The 18,273-nt window shown below is 35.1% G+C and overlaps 1 protein-coding gene and 2 pseudogenes across 4 annotated transcripts in view; all 3 read left to right on the top strand.

Moving 5' to 3' along the window:
• FAF1 (Fas associated factor 1) overlaps positions 1-18,273 on the top strand; it is a 460,794-nt gene that overhangs the window by 169,377 nt on the left and 273,144 nt on the right. The gene's annotated exons all lie outside the window — the stretch shown is intronic.
• On the top strand, positions 2,421-3,957 carry LOC140602544 (polyadenylate-binding protein-interacting protein 1 pseudogene; annotated as a pseudogene).
• Positions 3,422-3,957, top strand: LOC140603208 (ATPase inhibitor, mitochondrial pseudogene; annotated as a pseudogene).

Consider the following 18,273-nt stretch of genomic DNA (forward strand, 5'->3'; position numbering starts at 1 on the left):
AGAAAACATTTAACAAAATTCAGTGTCCAAAATTCCAAAATTGGAAATAAAAGTAGATTCTTCAACCTGATAAAAAAAATTTATAAAAATTCTACACCTAGAATACTAATGGTAAAAAGATTGAATCTTTTCACCCTAAGATTGAGAACAAGCAAGAATGTTCACTCCTACCACTTCTGTTAACATTGTTATTCAAAGCAACATTGTCATTCAAAAATGACAGAATAATCAATGTAGAAAGGCCCCAAGAATCTACAAAAAAGCTACTAGGAATAATTGAATTTAGCAGACTTATAAGATACAAAGTCAATATACAAAAATCAATGATATTTCTTTACACTGCAATGAACAGTTGGAAACTAAAATTAAAAAAATACTTTTTTACAGTGTCATTTAAAAGACTTAGAGATAAATTTAGCAATAAATATGCAAACAAGACAAATTTAAAAACTAAGCAGAGTATTATATTAATGAATTGTAAGTCTCAATATTGTTAAAATGTCTCTTTTTCTCACATTACTCTATAAAATCAGTATAATACTAATAAAAATTCCAATTTTTTAAAAATAAAATATATTGATGGGTTGATTCTAATACTTAAAATGCAAATGGTATAGAATAGTTAAAACAATTTGAGAAAGAAGAAACTTGGATGTCTCCATACCACATTAAGACTGATTTTAAGACAGTAGCCATGGCAATATCTTTATTTTTTTTGCAAAGAAAGATAGACAGGTAGGTCATTGAGACAGTGTAGGGAATCGAGAAATAGACCCTACATTTACCTGGTCAGCTTTTTACAACTTGCCCAGTTAATTCAACTCTGTGGGGATAGTCTTTTCAACAAATGGACTTCCAAATGCATAATTGGACATCCAAATGAAAAAATACAAAAAACAAAAGTACAAAACAAACAAAAGTAGCAGCAATAGTGGTAGCAGCTTAATCCTTCCACCACATACCAAAATAAACACCAAATAGGGATCCCTGGGTGGCGCAGCGGTTTAGCGCTGGCCTTTGGCCCAGGGCACGATCCTGGAGACCCGGGATCGAATCCCACATTGGGCTCCCAGTACATGGAGCCTGCTTCTCCCTCTGCCTGTTTCTCTGCCAATCTCTCTCTCTCTGTGTGTGACTATCATAAATAAATAAAAATTAAAAAAAAAATAAACACCAAATAATTCACAAACCTAAGTGTAAGAGATGAAACTGTGGAATTTGTGAAAGAAAATATTTGTGACCTTGGGTTATAGGCAAAGATGGTTTGTTTCTTCCCCAAATAGGACACAAAAAGTACAAACTATAAAAGAAAAATTGAAATACTGAACTTCATCAAAATTTATATATACTGCTCTTTGAAAAACCTTCATATTTTTTTAAAAAAAGATTTTATTATTTGAGAGAAAAGAGAGCATGCAAGCAGGGGGAGGGACTGAGGGAGAGGCAGAGAATCTCAAGCAGACTGTGCTGATTTCGGAACCTGATGCACACACAGTGCAATCTCACCATCCTGAGATCATGGCCTGAGCTGAAACCGAGAGTTGGACTCTTAACTGACTGAACCACCCAGGCACCCTGGAAGACATTCATTCTTAAGACAATGTAAAGATAAGCAGAAGGCTTGGAGAAAGTATTTGCAAAACACACCCTTTATAAGGGACTTGTATCCAGAATATCTAAAGAATTCTCAAAACTCAATCTTAAGAAAGAATACTCAATAAAAAATGGGCAAGAGATTCTAACAGAAACTTTAAGAAACTATAGGTAGAAAGCATCATGTGAAAAGGTGTTTAATACCATTAGTTTTTAGGGAAACGCAAACTAAAATCATAATGAGATACAACTAAACACTGTTAGAATGGCTAAATTTAAAAGACTAAATACCAAGGCCTGGCAAGGATGGAAGGAACTTTCATATATTGCCGTTAGGAAAGCAAAATAGTAGGAACACTTTTGAAGACATTTTGATAGAATCTCATCCACAGTGTCAGTATTTACCTGGGGCCACTCCCTAATACCATGCCCACTGTTTCTGTGCCTCCAGCCCCAGAGAAAACCCCAGTGGACTCATGTACCCCTCACGTGGGTGGTCAATGGTAGAAGCCTAGATGACTTCCTTTTACTCTTAAAAGGAAGAAGTGTACTACTGATTGTTGTACTGTGATTAGGGCCCTGCTGGGTCTCTACCTAAATTAAAAGAAAGTATAGCACAGATAAAAAGAGAGACTTCCAAGTCTGTTAGCCTCGATTTGAATCCTTTTAAATTTTAAGTGTATTTCTTTGAACATCTAACATTCCTGGACCCTAGCTTCTTTTTGGCAGAATGGAAAAAGCATCTTCCTTTTTCTGGGTTGTCATGTATATGATCTCAAATAATACAATTAAAAAAGCTTTGTAAATCATAAAAAAAATATTAAATTGAACAGTTTGCAGAGACCCTGAATGGCTGGGTTACAACAGATGATGCTTTGCAAGAACTTGTAGAACTCATCTATCAACAGGCCACATCTATCCCAAATTTCTCTTACATGGGAGCTCGCCTCTGTAATTACCTGTCCCATCATCTGACAATTAGCCCACAGAGTGGCAACTTTCACCAGTTGCTGCTTCAAAGATGTCTAACTGAATATGAAGTTAAAGATCAAGCTGCAAAAGGGGACGAAGTGACTCGGAAACTATTCCACGCGTTTGTCCTCTTCCTGGGAGAACATTACCTTAACCTGGAGATCAAGGGAACAAATGGACAGGTTACAAGAGCAGATATTCTTCAGGTTGGTCTTCAGGAGTTGCTGAATGCCCTCTTTTCTAATCCTATGGATGACAACTTAATTTGTGCGGTAAAATTACTGAAGTTGACAGGGTCAGTTTTGGAAGATGCCTGGAAGGAGAAAGGAAAGAATGATATGGAAGAAATTATTCAGAGAATTGAAAATGTTGTCGTAGATGCAAATTGCAGCAGAGATGTGAAACAGATGCTCTTGAAGCTTGTAGAACTCCCGTCAAGTAACTGGGGTAGAGTCCATGCAACTTCAACATACAGAGAAGCAACACCGGAAAATGATCCTAACTATTTTATGAATGAACCAACATTTTATACCTCTGATGGTGTTCCTTTCACCGCGGCTGATCCAGATTACCAAGAGAAATATCAAGAGTTACTTGAAAGAGAAGACTTTTTTCCAGATTATGAAGAAAATGGGACAGATTTATCAGGGGCTGGTGGTCCATACTTGGATGATATTGATGATGAGATGGACCCAGAGATAGAAGAAGCTTATGAAAAGTTTTGTTTGGAATCAGAGCGTAAGCGAAAACAGTATAGCTAAATTTCAGCGTATCAGTTTTATAAAGCAGTTTAGGTTATGGTGATTTAGCAGAACACAGGAAAACAGGAAAATGTCGCACTTATACCAAATTAAGGATGTTGAGTTATGTTACTAATGTATGCAACTTTAATTTTGTTTAACACTATCTGCCAAAATAAACTTTATTCCCTATAACTTAAAAAAAATTTATGTACTTGGGGTGCACAGCGGGTGTGGCTGGGCATGTGGGGGTGTTAGGGCCCTGCAAACCCGAGGCTTCGGCTCCGAATGGTCAGAGGACCCGGGCTCCACAGGCTCGATCCGGGAGGCAGGTGGGGCCTTTGGAAAGAAAGAGCAAGCTGAAGAGGAACGATACTTCCGAGCACGCACTAGAGAACAACTGGCAGCCTTGAAGAAACACCATGAAGATGTGATCAGTCATCATATAAAGGAGATTGAGCGTCTGCAGAAAGAAATTAAGCGGCACAAGAAGAAAATAAAAAATCTAAAACCTGATGATGATTAAATGCACACAGTTCCCATAGAATGGCTACATATCATCATCCACTTCTATGGAAACATAGTTCTGGTTTTATTATCTGTCTTTGTGCTGCCAACAGATTATAATAAATTGTCGTCAGTGAAAAAAAAAGTAACATGTACTTACCATGTTTTCCATTATCAACATAGACTGTTTATGCTTTTATTCACTATTTCTTGTCTTCTCTTTTAATATCCTCTGCTAATAGATTTTATCTTCTTTGTTTCCCATTCAGTTCTTTACTAGATTTTCTTAAAATCTGTAACAAGTTCCCTATGCCACTCAATATACACGATTAAAATCTGGCACTTAAGAGAAAGCCTTTCAATAGATATTAGTTGCTTAGTTCACCCTTTGTTTATTGAGTCCTGAGATAGAAATTGTTTCTCTCTGTTTATAAAAACTTCATTTCCAGTGTTACAGTAAAATATTTATGAAACACGAAAATATGAAAAGTAATAGTCAATAATTCTGTTTAACTGCAGTCAACATTTTGTTGCATTTATTTCCAGTTTCATTCTATGTCTATTGTATAAATTTATATTTTATAAAATTGATGCTTCATAATCAACTTTTTTTTACTTGTAGCATTATATCATGATCATTTTCCATACTTTAAAATACTCCTGAAGTACAATTTTTAAAGCCTGAACAATGATATATTGGTTGGATCACTTTTTTCCTGCTGTTTGAGTTCCCTCCCATTCCTGATCTTTCACTATAATATGTTTCAGTGAATTTTGTTGAACCTCTGTGATTATTTTTCTTAATATAGATGTCTAGAGGTGCAAGTCTACCTGAGAGGGCACAACCATTTCCATGGTTTAGGCATATTCCACCAAATTATTCATTAGAGAAGTCTTATGGTTTATACTCTTGACAACAGTTTGTGATATTGAAACAAAACTCAAAGGCCTAAACAAAAAGAGCTCAAACTCTAAAACTCTTGTAACAAAAAGCTTCATGACTTTGGGTTTGGCAATAATTTCTTATATGTGATACCAAAAACACAGAAACAAAAGGAGTAAGTGAACTGGACTTCATGAAAATTAAAAACTTGTGTGAATCAAGGATCATATCTACAGAATGAAAGGGCAACCTACAAAATGGTAGAAAATACTTCCAAATCATATATCTGATAAGGGATTAGTATCTGGAATATATAAAGAACTACAGCTCACCAACAATAAAATCCACAAACAATCCAATTAAAATTGTTCCCACCACAAAAAAAGAAGTAATTGTGACCTGATAGAGTTGTTACAATGATAATCAAATTGCAGTATACAGATGTGTCAAATCATACATGTACACCTTAAACTTACACGATGTTATAGGTCAATTATATCTCAATAAAAAATAATTTAAAAAAATAGGCAAAGACTCCACCCCAAAATTGCTAGAATTGATACAGGAATTCAACAAAGTGGCAAGATACAAAATCAGTGTACAGAAGTCAGTTGTATTTCTGTACACTAACAATGAGGCAGAAGAAAGAGAAATCAAGGAATTGATCTGATTTACAATTGTGCCAAAACCCATAAGATACCTAGGAATAAACCTAACCAGAGAGGTAAAAGGATCTATGCTCTGAAAACTGTAGAACACTTATAAAATAAATCAAGGAAGACAGAAATGGAAAAACAGTTCATACTCATGGATTGGAAAAACAAATATTTTTTGTTAAAATGTCTATGCTACTCAAAGCAAACTACACATTCAGTGCAATCTTTATCAAAACACCATAGACATTTTTTATAGAGCTGGAACAAACAATCCTTAAATTTGTATGGAGTCCGAAAAAGAAAAAGACCTCAATTAGCCAAAGGAATGTTGGAAAAGAAAACCAGAACTGGAGGCATCACAATTTCAGACTTGAAGGTGTATTACAAAGCTGTGATCATCAAGATAGTATGGGACTGGCACAAAAATAGACACACGGGTCCGTGGAACAGATAGAGAACCCAGAAATGGACCCTTATTAACTCTATAGTCAACTAATCTTCAACAGAGGAAAGAATGTCAAATGGAAAAAAGTCTCATCAACAAATGGTGTTGGGGAAACTGGACAGTAACATGCAAAAGAATGAAACTGGGCCACTTTATTACTTCATATGCAAGAATAAACTCAAAATGGATGAAAGACCGAAATGTGAGAAAACCATCAAAATCCTAGAGAAGAATGCTGGTAGCAAATCTCTTTGACATTGGCTGCAGCAGCTTTTCTTTTTTCTAGACACATCTCCAAAGGCAAGAGAAACAAAATAAAAAATGAACTATTGGGGCCTTATCAAGATAAAAAGCTTTTGCATGGCAAAGGAAACCGTCAACAAAACTAAAAGGCAACCTATGGAATGGGAGAAGATATGTGCAAATGTCTTATCAGGTAAAAGGCTAGTATCCAAAATCTATAAAGAATTTTTCAGACTCAACACCCAAGAAAAACAGATCCAGTCAAGAAATGGGCAGAAGACGTAAATAGGCATTTCTCGAAAGAAGACATTGAAATGGCCAGCTGGCCAATGCTCAGCATCACTTGGCATCAGGGAAATAAAAATCAAAACCACAGTGAGATACCACTTCACACCTGTCCGAATAGCCAAAATGAACAACTTAGGAAACAATAGATGTTAGTGAGGATGTGGAGAAAGGGAACCTTCTTACACTGTTGATGGGAATTCAAACTGGTGCAGCCCTCTGGAAAACAGTATGAAGGTTTCTCAAAAAGTTTTAAATAGAGCTATTCTATGACCTAGTGATTACATTATTAGGTATTTGTCTAAAGGTTACAAATACAGAGATTCAAAGGGGCACATGCAACCCAGTGTTTATAGCAGTAGTTTCCACAATAGCCAAAATATGGAAAGAGCCCAGATGTCCATTGATAGATGAATGGATAAAGAAGGTGTGTGTGTGTGTGTGTGTGTATACACAATGTATATACAATTGTATATATATAATGTGTATATATAATGGAATATTACTCAGCCATCAAAAAAGAATGAAATCTCACCATTTGCAACGATATGGATGGAACTAGAGGATATTATGCTAAATGAAATAAGTCAGAGAAAGACAAATACCATTATGCATTCACTCATATGTGAAACTTAAGACAAAGCAGATGAACATAAGGAAAGGGAAGGCAAAATAAAATAACATGAAAACAGAGAGGGAGACCAACCATAAGACTCTTAACTCTGGGAAACAAACAGAGGGTTGCTGGAGGGAAGGTAGATGGGGGGATGGAACAATTGGGTAATGGGCATTAAGGAGAGCACTTGAAGTAATGAGCATTGGGTGTTGTATGCAACTGATGAACCACTGGATTCTACCCCTGAAACTAATAATGCAGTATATGTTAATTAAATTGAATTTAAATAAAAAATTTAATAAAAAATTAAGTTAGGAATAAATAAAAATGAAAACAGAAAGAAATAGGCAAAGGACTTGTAGAGATTTCTCCCAAGAAGATGTACAGATGACCAGCAAGCACATGAAAATAGGTTGAACATCGTGAATCATTAGGGAAATGCAAATCAAAATCAAAATGAGATACCACTTCACACCTATCAGGATTATTATTATCAAAACAGTAGGGAAAAACAAGAGTTGGTAAGGACATGGAGAATTTGGAACCCTTGTTCATTGCTGGTAGGAGTATAAAATGATGAAGCCACCGAGGAAACGGTATGGCGACTCCTTGAAAAATTAAACATGGATTTACAATATAATATATTAATCCCACTTCTGAGTATATACCCAAAAGAAATAAAACCAGGGACATTTACAGAAGAACACAAGAAGTAGAAACATCCTAGGATGCTTGGGTGGTTTAGTCAGTTAGGCATCTGACTCTTGACTTTGCTCAGGTCATGATCGTGTGATCAAGCCCTTTGTTGGGCTCTGCTCTGTGGGGAATCTGAGATTCTCTCCCTCTGCCCCTTCCCCTCACGCAATGTGCTTGCTCTCTCTCACACTCCCTCTCAAATATTAAAAAAAATAAAAAATAAAAAGCAAAAGCATCCCAAGGGACCATTGGTTGATAAATGGATAGACAAAATGTGATATATACATGCAATAAGATATTCAGCCTTAAAAATGAATGAAATTTTGCAGTATTCTACAACATGGATGACAATTGAAGACATGCTAAATGAAATAAGCCAAACACGAAAGGACAAATATGTATTATTCCACTTATAGGAAGTACTGATAATAGTCAAATTCTAACAAGTAGAATAGTGGTTACCGGTGGTGGGGTGGGGTGGGGTTGGAATGGGGAGTTATTGTTTAATGGGCACAGAGTTACAGTTTGGGGTGATGGGTATGTTCTGGACATGGATAGTGGTGAAAAGAAAAAAAAGAGCTTTGCTAGTTTGGAAATAAATGATATCTTTTGATTTCAATTCACCATTCTTTCACTACTAATGAGTTAATAATTCACCAGGTTTATTGGCTCTTTTATATGTGAGTTTATATGTTTCTACGGACTTAAAAATTTTTATTTATAAGACAATAAATGAGATTATCATTTCATTATCTGTTTTGTAGATCTTTTCCCAATTTACATTTTTATTTTATTGTGCTTTTGGAGAGAAGGAAGTTTTTTTTTTTTTTTTTTAAATATTTTTTTCTTTATTTATTTATGATAGTCACACACAGAGAGAGAGAGAGAGGCAGAGACACAGGCAGAGGGAGAAGCAGGCTCCATGCACCGGGAGCCCGACGTGGGATTCGATCCTGGGTCTCCAGGATCGCGCCCTGGGCCAAAGGCAGGCACCAAACCGCTGCACCACCCAGGGATCCCGAGAAGGAAGTTTTTTATTTTGATGTTATTGAACTTCTTTGTAGCTTTTCCTTTTATGCTTGTAATTAGGGATCCCTTTCCATTATGATTTATTCAGCTTTTGGATTCTTCAGAGTGCTAAACTTAATGCCTTACACTTAATAGAAACAACATGGATATGAGGTTTTAGATCTGGAAGCCCTTAGAGGCCATTTAGTTTAGCTGCTTTTTATTTTACAGATACGAAAACTTAAAACTCAGGAGGCTGCTCTGCTGTGGTCCCATAGTAGTTAGTAGACCCCACAATAGACGGTGAATGTCTTTTGATGTTCAGTCCAGTCTGTTTTCCACTAAACCTAAAACAATTTTCTTGTATGAATGGCAAACACAGAGTGTCTTTATTCAGGCAAAGGCTCTATAGTACAAGAAGCAGAGAGGTAAATAGCAAATAGTCACATGAAAATTACTTGATAATCCTTATTGACCAGTATGCTTCATAGATGACTAGAAATTTTGCTCCCTAAAAACTTATTTTATTTTTTTAAAAGATTTTATTTATTTATTAATGAGAGACACACAGAGAGAGGCAGAGACATAGGCAGAAGGAGAAGCAGGCTCCCTGCAGGGAGCCTGACATGGGACTTGATCTCAGGACCCTGGGGTCACACCCTGAGCCAAAGGCAGACACTCAACCACTGAGCTCCCCAGGTGTCCCAGAAACTTATTTTAAATACATCTCTTTCTTATTAATTATAACCTTTAGGTTTCTTTCAACATTCAGGGAACATTGATGTTTGCGGGAAAATAAGGACTTATGCCTTTTAATCTCACAGACACAACATTAGCTTTTAAAGTAGTCTGATAGAGTGTTTATATGCATTATTAGGTGTAATTTCAAGTTCTTGTAGGACGCAGTGACACAGTATAAGTAACCTCATAAAGATGAGCAGCATTTTCTAGATCCTTTTGTCTCAGAACCCCTAAATATCCACATGTCTATTATTATTTTGATAATTATATTTGTTATATTAATGATATTTTTGTTCAGATTTATATGTTTGAGCAGCAAGTTATGCAGGAACTGCATCTTTGAATCTGTGAGGACAGAATGTGGTATAGAGGGAGAAGCAATGGAGCATTGCCTTGTAGTCTTTGCCATTAAAGTCCTACTTGTTCTTGGGGAAGTCATATTTCAAAGCAGTTTTATTTATTTATTTATTTTTTAAAGATTTTATTTATTTATGAGAGAGAGAGAGAGAAGCAGAGACACAGGCAGGGCGAGAAGCAAGCTCCATGCAGGGAGCCTGACGTGGGACTTGATCATGGGTCTCCAGGATCATGACCTGGGCCAAAGGTGGCACTAAACCACTGAGCCACCCGGTCTGCCCATCAGAGCAGTTTTAAACAGCCTCTGAGATGGGTTCTTTCTAGTCTTAAAAGTCTAATGTGCTTCTTCTTCTGATACAGAATCTTAATCTGATTTTCCTCAAAATAATAGCTTTCATAGTTCGAGTGAATATTTGTAGGCATAATAGCTTAAAATGTTTGAAATAATGAAGTGATTGGAATTACTAAAAGATTTCTGACTTACAAAAATACCAAGGAAATAAAGGGGAAAGATATTAAGTTTTGAGGATTGTGCTTGGGAAAAATGTGATTTATTATCAGACATTTTTGTTTATCTGACATTATCAGATATTTTTGTTTCTTTTGGGTGATGGGTTTGATTTCCTTATTGTGTCTACTGAAACAGGCTAATCATTTTTCCTTTGGGGGCAGTTTTAACTTTTTGGCGCCACCTTGTGTTGTCATTTTTCAACTTTAATAAATGGCAACAGGTAGCATTACAAGTGTCATTAATATGAAATGTATTCATAGCTTTTTAAAAAATTAATGTGGAATTTGAGGCCCAGAGAAGGCCTATAATTTACTTTAATAATAGTTACTTAGTGATCAAACTGGGATAATGCTTTTTATCCTAGTGATCATAGCATTGCAAAAATATGCTGTATTCTACTTGGATATTGTTAATACAGTCCCAGTATCCAATTTTCACTACACATTTTCCTATGTAAGAGGAAATAATCGGAATGTATTAACAACCATGTTTTAATTTGTTTTGTATTGATAGAATCCACTTTTTCTTCCTCCCATATTTAGTTGCCTTTACAAATTATAAGGTTTAAAACTACATATTCCTTCCAAATGACCTTGAAAGAAAGTAAATTCTGTAGACAGTATATTTGTTAAAACTTTGGAATCTGAAGGAAGATAAAAACAACTATATAAAATATCTGTTTATTAGGTATTTAAATGGCAAATAAAGTGTTTATAAATCTATTTATAGTTTATTATAGTGCAGCAGACTAAATGACCTCTTGCCAATTATTTCTCTGTTGACCAGGCCAAAATCTGTTTAGACTGATTGCTGACTAATGTTTGAGGTAGTCTTTTTTTTCTTTCCTTTTTTTTTTTTTTTTTTTTTAGCTTTGTTTTCACAGAAACTGGAAAACTAGAGAAATGTTGCTGTTAAAACAAAAAAAAAAACAAAATGCAGTGCCTAGGTGGCTCAGTCAGTTGAGTGTTTGACTCTTGATTTTGGTTCAGGTCATGATCTTATTCTTAGGGTCCTGGGATTGAGCTCTGCATTAGGCTCTGTGCTCAGCAGGGAGCCTGCTTGAGAATCTCTCCTCCTTCTACTGACCTTCCCCCCACTCTCATGTTGTGTGTATGTGTCACTCTCTCAAATAAATCAATCTTTTTAAAAAAGAAAATGGGATGCTTTGGGTGGCTCAGCGGTTGAGCGGCTGCCTTCCGCTCAGGGTGTGATCCCAGAGTCCTGGGATCGAGTCCCCACATCTGGCTCCCTGCAAGGAGCCTGCTTCTCCCTCTGTCTATGTCTCTCCCTCTCTTTCATGAATAAATAAATCTTTAAAAAAAGTAAAGATAATTGTACTTGTAGCAGTATTTGTAAAATCCTTATTGATGTATAGAACAAATTATTAGATGAAATAATTTATGGTTCATGTTAATATAAAACCACATGAATACAAATCATAATTTCCAATGTAAAGGTAAGCACTAATTTATAAAACAGAATTAATATGCCTAATAGTAGCTGAATATGCTTTCATGAGTTACACCTCTGGTTAGTTTTTATGAAACTTTTTTCAAACCTACGAAAACATTGGGATTTTTGTTGGCAGTAACTTTGAGAAATAAAAATTATAAGAATTTCTATTTCTGCCCCTGGAGGAATAACTGGTGTGGTGCCCACTGAAAGTACCCATAACACTGGACAAAATATATGAAACAACTATCTTTAGGTATTGGACAACAGGCAATGTAATAGGGCTATGATCCCTGCATAATGGGAAATAAATAGGTCAGCTCAATAGTTTCCTCTGATTTCTGCGTAAAGGAAATTTCTAGACCATTGTTTACAGAAAGGGAACTCAAGCAGTACCTAACAGTCTTGTTGAGATGGGGAAAAAAAAAAAAAAAGCTCAGAGATCCATGATGCTGAGATGACTGGAGTCTTCTGGGCAGAATATTAGAGAGAAGAGAGCTGCAGGAGTAAAACTCCAGGAGTCTGGATTGTGCTCCCCTCAAATCTTCAGCTGAATAGTAATCTGCACTAAGTTGAACAATTCCTTGAGCTCACGGGTAAGGTTAGGAGACTATTAATTTCCTTCCAGCCAGAGGAGACACTGTTAAACATATAGGACAGTTAGTAGAGGCTCCAGAGGAATATTTTCTGTGTTAGTAATTAAAACTGAGAAATTTTAAAAATATTGAATAATTAGTAAATAACAAAAGAGAAGTCATTACATGTTGATATAAATATAATTCTTCATGAAAAATAATTAATTTTCCCAAAAAGGGAGCATTGTTTTACATTTTTTGAAAATTTTCAATGTCTACTTATTATAGAAGACAGCTTGATTCTTAGATCTGCTACTTTATTCATTCTGTTGCAATATTTCTATTGGAGTATGTGAAGAAAATGGTGTCACCGATGTATAATTAGAGAAAAGAGAAGTATCATAATAGCCTTTTCAGATAATATTCTTATTGCTTTACTTGATATTCTTATTTGCTACTACAACCAAAACCTGGGGAGTGATAATTTCTTAAAGGTTAGTGGCAATGTAAAATCTGAAACCACATCAGCAGAATTTTGGTATTGTTGTATTAAAATTCACTGGAATATTCAGTTTTAGTGTATGATTTTCTAAAATCTATGAAATAGTCATTTGGAAAATATTGGTTCACTTAGACCAACCAAGTATTAGTAGATGGCATTATATCAGTAAATCACATTTGTTAATATCACTGATCTCACAGAAAAGTATTTTAAGTATGGGGAAGTTGTAGAGCTCATAATGATACATACAAATTTTTTAAAAATTTGCAATTTAGTTTGAACGCTCAAATTTTGTCATTGACAGAAAATTGTCATTTGTTTTCCTTGAATTGATGGGCTTAGTTTTTTCCTTTTTAAGAAAATGTCAAGTCTGAATAACATGGCATGATGTCATTTGCTTAAGTAAAAATGGTGTTCTGTGAAAAAAGTTTGGTTCACACTGTAAACATGTCCTTTTCCTCAGAAAAACCATTTACTTTAGTATGTAGCAGAAATGCCTTATGAGTACTTCCAATTTCATCATACATAATATTAAAAGCACCAAGATTTAATAAAAAATATTTTTTGTTATTTCATGGCTTTTTTTAAATGCAAGTATTTTGTGGTTAAGGATACAATACAGTGACTACAATGTCTACTAGTTCAGCTTAGCATCACTACTTTTAATTTTTTATTATTTATTTATTTTGAGAGAGAGCAAGAGCAGGGAGCAAGGGCAGAGGAAGAGAGTTGTTAAGCAGACAGTGGGTGGAACATGGAGCCCAACATAGGGTTCAATCTCATGACCCTAAGATCACAATCTGAACCAAAACCAAGAGTTGGATGTTTAACTGACTGTGCCACTGGGTGTCCCTACTTTTCTTTTTTTTTTTAAGATTTTATTTATTTAGAGATCATGCAAGTGAAGGAAGGAGCAGAGGGAGAGGGAGAAAGAAAATCTCAAGCAGACTCTGCACTGCGTGAGGAGCCTGACATGGGGCTTGAACTCATGACCCTGAAATCATGACCTGAGGCAAAATCCAGTGTCAGACACTTAACCAACTAAGTCACCCAGGTGCTCCTTAGCATCACTACTTTGATTTGTGGTAGAGTACCAGCAGTTTTACTTAGCATTATTTCTGTACAATCAGTCTCAAGAAATCCCTGGAGTCTGTGAACTATACTTTTGAGAATTGCTGCTTTAGATCTACCCTAAAAAGTGTTGTAAAGGAGTCTAAAAAGGATCAATCTGATATGTGTAAAAATTGAAGGCCTGTCAGAATAAACTTCTACACTCTTCAAAGGCAAACCACTAAATATAGACACTCATTGATGTAATTTTCATAATGAATGATATTTAGTCAAAAACTAGTAGACATGAGAAGTAGCCAAATGTAACCCATAACCTGAAGAAAAATTTTAAAATAAAAGTACATCAATGGCAAAAATGATAGAATTAGGAGATGAAGATTTAAAAGCAATTTTATAACTATTCTTAAGAGTTTAAAGGAAATCTAGAATGCAATGAGGAAAGAAATGAAAAATACTGAAAATTGTCCAAATGGAGATCCCAGAATTAAAATATAACATCTGCAAAAAAGAAAATTTACCCAAAAGGAGTTGAGAGGTTAGATACTGGTGAAGAAAAGATCAATGAACTTGAAGACATAGCAATAAAAAATTGCAAAGTGAAGTACACACAGCAAAAAAATATTTTCTATTTGTGTTTTTGTTGTGTGTAGGAGTAGGGGTGGGTGTGGAATGTTGTGTGAGTGACTCTTGGGGTACATAGAGAGTAGTCTAATGTATGTGTGGTTAAAGTTCCTAAACTAGAGGGACTAGTTAGAGAGGGGGAAATTTAAAAGAAATAACAGAAAAATACCCAAATTTCATGAAAAATATATACTCACAAGTATAAGCAGCTTGTGACTCCATCACGAGTAACTCAAAGGAAACCATATCAAGGCATATCATAATAAAATTGCTAAAAATGAGTAGTACAAAAAATTTTAAAGTAGAGGTGAGAAAACAGACACATTGCACATAGGAAAACACTTAAAAATAATGACTGTAGACTTCTTATCAGTGGTGCAAGCCCAGAGATAATCAGTGATAGTTTTAAGTGCTAAAGAAATAAAATATTAATGCTATATCCAACAAAAGTATCTTTCAGAAATGAAGACTTAAATAATTTTTCCCTCAAAAGTTACAAGAAATGTTAGAGGAAGTTCCTTAGGTTGAAAAAAAAACAACAGGTGGAAAATTAGATGAACACAAATAAATGAAGAACACCAGACATTGTAAATATTTGGGTACATATGAAACTTTTTTTTATTTTCAAATTTTAAAAAAGATTGACATTTGAAAAGTGAAAGTAATTGCAGTATATTGGGTTTATGATTTAGATAGAAGTAAATGTATGAAAACAATACCACAAAGAATAGGAAAGGAGAATATGAGTATACTTTTGTAAGACAAGTCCTATATTATTTGAAAGCAGACTGTGTGAAGTTAAAAATGCATATTGGGGCACTTGGGTGACTCGGTTAAGCGTCTGACTCTTGATCTCAGAGTCATGAGTTCAAACCCTGTGTTGGGCTCCCCACTGGGCGTGGAGTGTACTTAAAAAATAAATAAAAATTCAAATTGTAAACCCAAGAGCAATCACTGAAAACATTGAAATGCAGATTATAGTTATTAAGTCAAGGGCTAAAATGAAATGGAAAACCTAAAAATAATAAATTCAAATGAAGGTAGAAAGCGACCATGAAAAATAAGATAGGATGAATAGAAAATAATAGGACCATAGCTATAATTAATATAAATATATATATTTTTTTTTTTTTTAGATTTTATTCACTTATTTTAGAGAGAGTATGCACATGTGCATGCACATCTGGGGAGAGGCAGAATCTTCGGGAAAGGAAGAGGGAAAGACTCCCAAGCAGACTCTGTACCAAGATAGGAGCCCAACACAGCTCAGTCTCTCGACCCAGAGGTCATGACCTGAGCAGAAGCCAAGAGTTGAATGCTCAACCAACTGAGCCACCCCAGCACCCCTATCTCACATTCTTATTAGGAGGTAGAGATTGTGAGACTGGATAAAAAAGGAAAACCAAATATATATGCACAAGAAACTCAGTTTAAATATAAAGTATAATATTAAAATATATATAGGAAAATACTAACCAGGGTATGAAATGTTAGTAACATGTTATTGTATTACAATATTAAATGAGGTAGACTAGACAATATCATTAAGTCCAAATGGAGACATTTTGTGATGAAGATGGCAACTCATCACAGTCATCAAAAACACATAGTATCATAAATGTGTATAGGTCTAATAACAGTTTGAAAGTATATGAAACAAAATCTAATAGAACTGAAATGAGAAATGGAAAAATCCACAGTGGTAAATGGAGATTATAGCACTCCTTTCTCATAGTAAATGTTCAGAACAATAGCAAATATGAACAATATATCAACAACCAATTTGACCTATTTGAAGTATGTAGACTACTCATAATCCCAGCAAAATACATATTCTTTTCATGGGCGGTTGGTGCATTCATTAAGGCAAAAAATATAGTCAGCCGGTTAAAAAATCATGTGTGGTATGTTCTCTGACAATAGTGGAATTAACAAATCAAGAGTCTGGAAAATCCTGATATATTTGGAAATTAAACAACATATTTATAAATAAACCATAGGTCAAAGAAGGAATCACAAAAGAAATCAAAATATTTTGAACTAAATTAAAATGGAAACATGGCATACCAACATTTGATGCTGACAGAGTGGTATTGAGAGGGACATTTATGGTTCAAATTCTTAATTATAAAAGAAGAAAGTTTTAAAAGCAATGATCAACACTTCCACTAAGAAATGGGAAAAGTAGGGATCCCTGGGTGGCGCAGCGGTTTGGCGCCTGCCTTTGGCCCAGGGCACGATCCTGGAGACTCAGGATCGAATCCCACGTCGGGCTCCCGGTGCATGGAGCCTGCTTCTCCCTCTGCCTGTGTCTCTGCCTCTCTCTCCCTCTCTCTGTGTGACTATCATAAATAAATAAAAATTTATAAAAAAAATAAACTTGAATGTTAAAAAAAAAAAAAAGAAATGGGAAAAGTATCCCCTCCCCTCCTTCCACTTATATTTATAAGATTTACTGTTACTCCTAAAATAGCTAAATAAACCACCAAAAATGCTTAGAAAGAATACTATTAGGAACAGTATCTGTGCTTACAAACTAGATAGGAAAACCTCATAATTCATGAAGCTTGGATAGAGTATGCAAGGCTTTTTTGCCTTGGTAATGGGGAATAATTAGCTTTAGATTCATTGCTACTTGGATGATACTCACTGACATCTTAATAGCAAGACCCAAGCACAATGAACTTTCCAAGTAACTTACCTGCATCTTAGAACAAAACCAAAGTATATTTATAGGAATAAAAAAACATTTAGTACTCATCAGTGTAAAATTTGTAGTGTCTGGCATCTGATAAAAATTGCCAGGCATTCAAAGATGCAGAAAAACTTAGCCCATAATGAAGAGAGAAATCAAAAAACAATTAAAATTGACATAAATTTTGGAATTAGCAAGTAAAGGGATGCCTGGGTGGCTCAGTGGTTGAGCATCTGCCTTTGGCTCAGGGCATGGTCCCAGGTCTAGGGATCGAGTCCCACATCAGGCTCCCCACAAGGAGCCTGCTTCTCCCTCTATGTACTGCTTCTCTCTGTGTCTCTCATGAATAAATAAAATCTTCAAAAAAAAAAAAAAAAACCAAGGAATTAGCAAGTAAGGACATTAAAATAGTTTTTATAACTCTCATACTTACATTTAAAAGAGAGGAAAAGGGTAAAAAATGTGAGCAGGCCTGTGGTTGCCTTGGTGGCAGAGTTCAATAAATTGGGGTTTAATGCAAGATGGTATATGAGAATGATGATGTGAAAGAGGCCATAAGAAGGCTTCTTGAGAACCTTTATAACAGGATGTTTCGCATTAAGAGAGCACTGGCCCTGACTTTGAGGCAGCAGATATTGCCTACAGAGCAGAGGACAAAATATGAAGAGGACAAATTATTTCTTGAACCATATCTGAAGGAAGTTATTTGGTAAGGAGAAGAAATGGGAAAAGAAATAATCATGGATTTGAAATCTGTGGTTGCAGCTGTCCTACAAATATTTTTAAGAAGTTGGGTAAACATGAAACATGCAATTTAGAGCAATTTGAGCTGCAAATGTGTTACTTTAAACAAATGTATATTGTAATTATAAAAATAAAAAAGAGGAAAGTTTTAAAATTATGAGTCATTGAAAAAAATGTTAAATGTTAAAATGACCCAAATTGAGTGTCCAGAGAAGAAGACCATGATGTGTGAGATGAAAAATTTACCAGATGGGATTAACAGTTTAGACAGTGAAAAAGAAAAGATTAGTAAATTTGAAGATCTCACAATAGAAACCACTTTAGAAAAGAGTTTGGCAGTTTCCCACAAAGTTATTATAC

The sequence above is a fragment of the Canis lupus genome, chromosome 13, assembly GCF_048164855.1.
Source record: "Canis lupus baileyi chromosome 13, mCanLup2.hap1, whole genome shotgun sequence".
Lineage (NCBI taxonomy): Eukaryota > Metazoa > Chordata > Mammalia > Carnivora > Canidae > Canis > Canis lupus.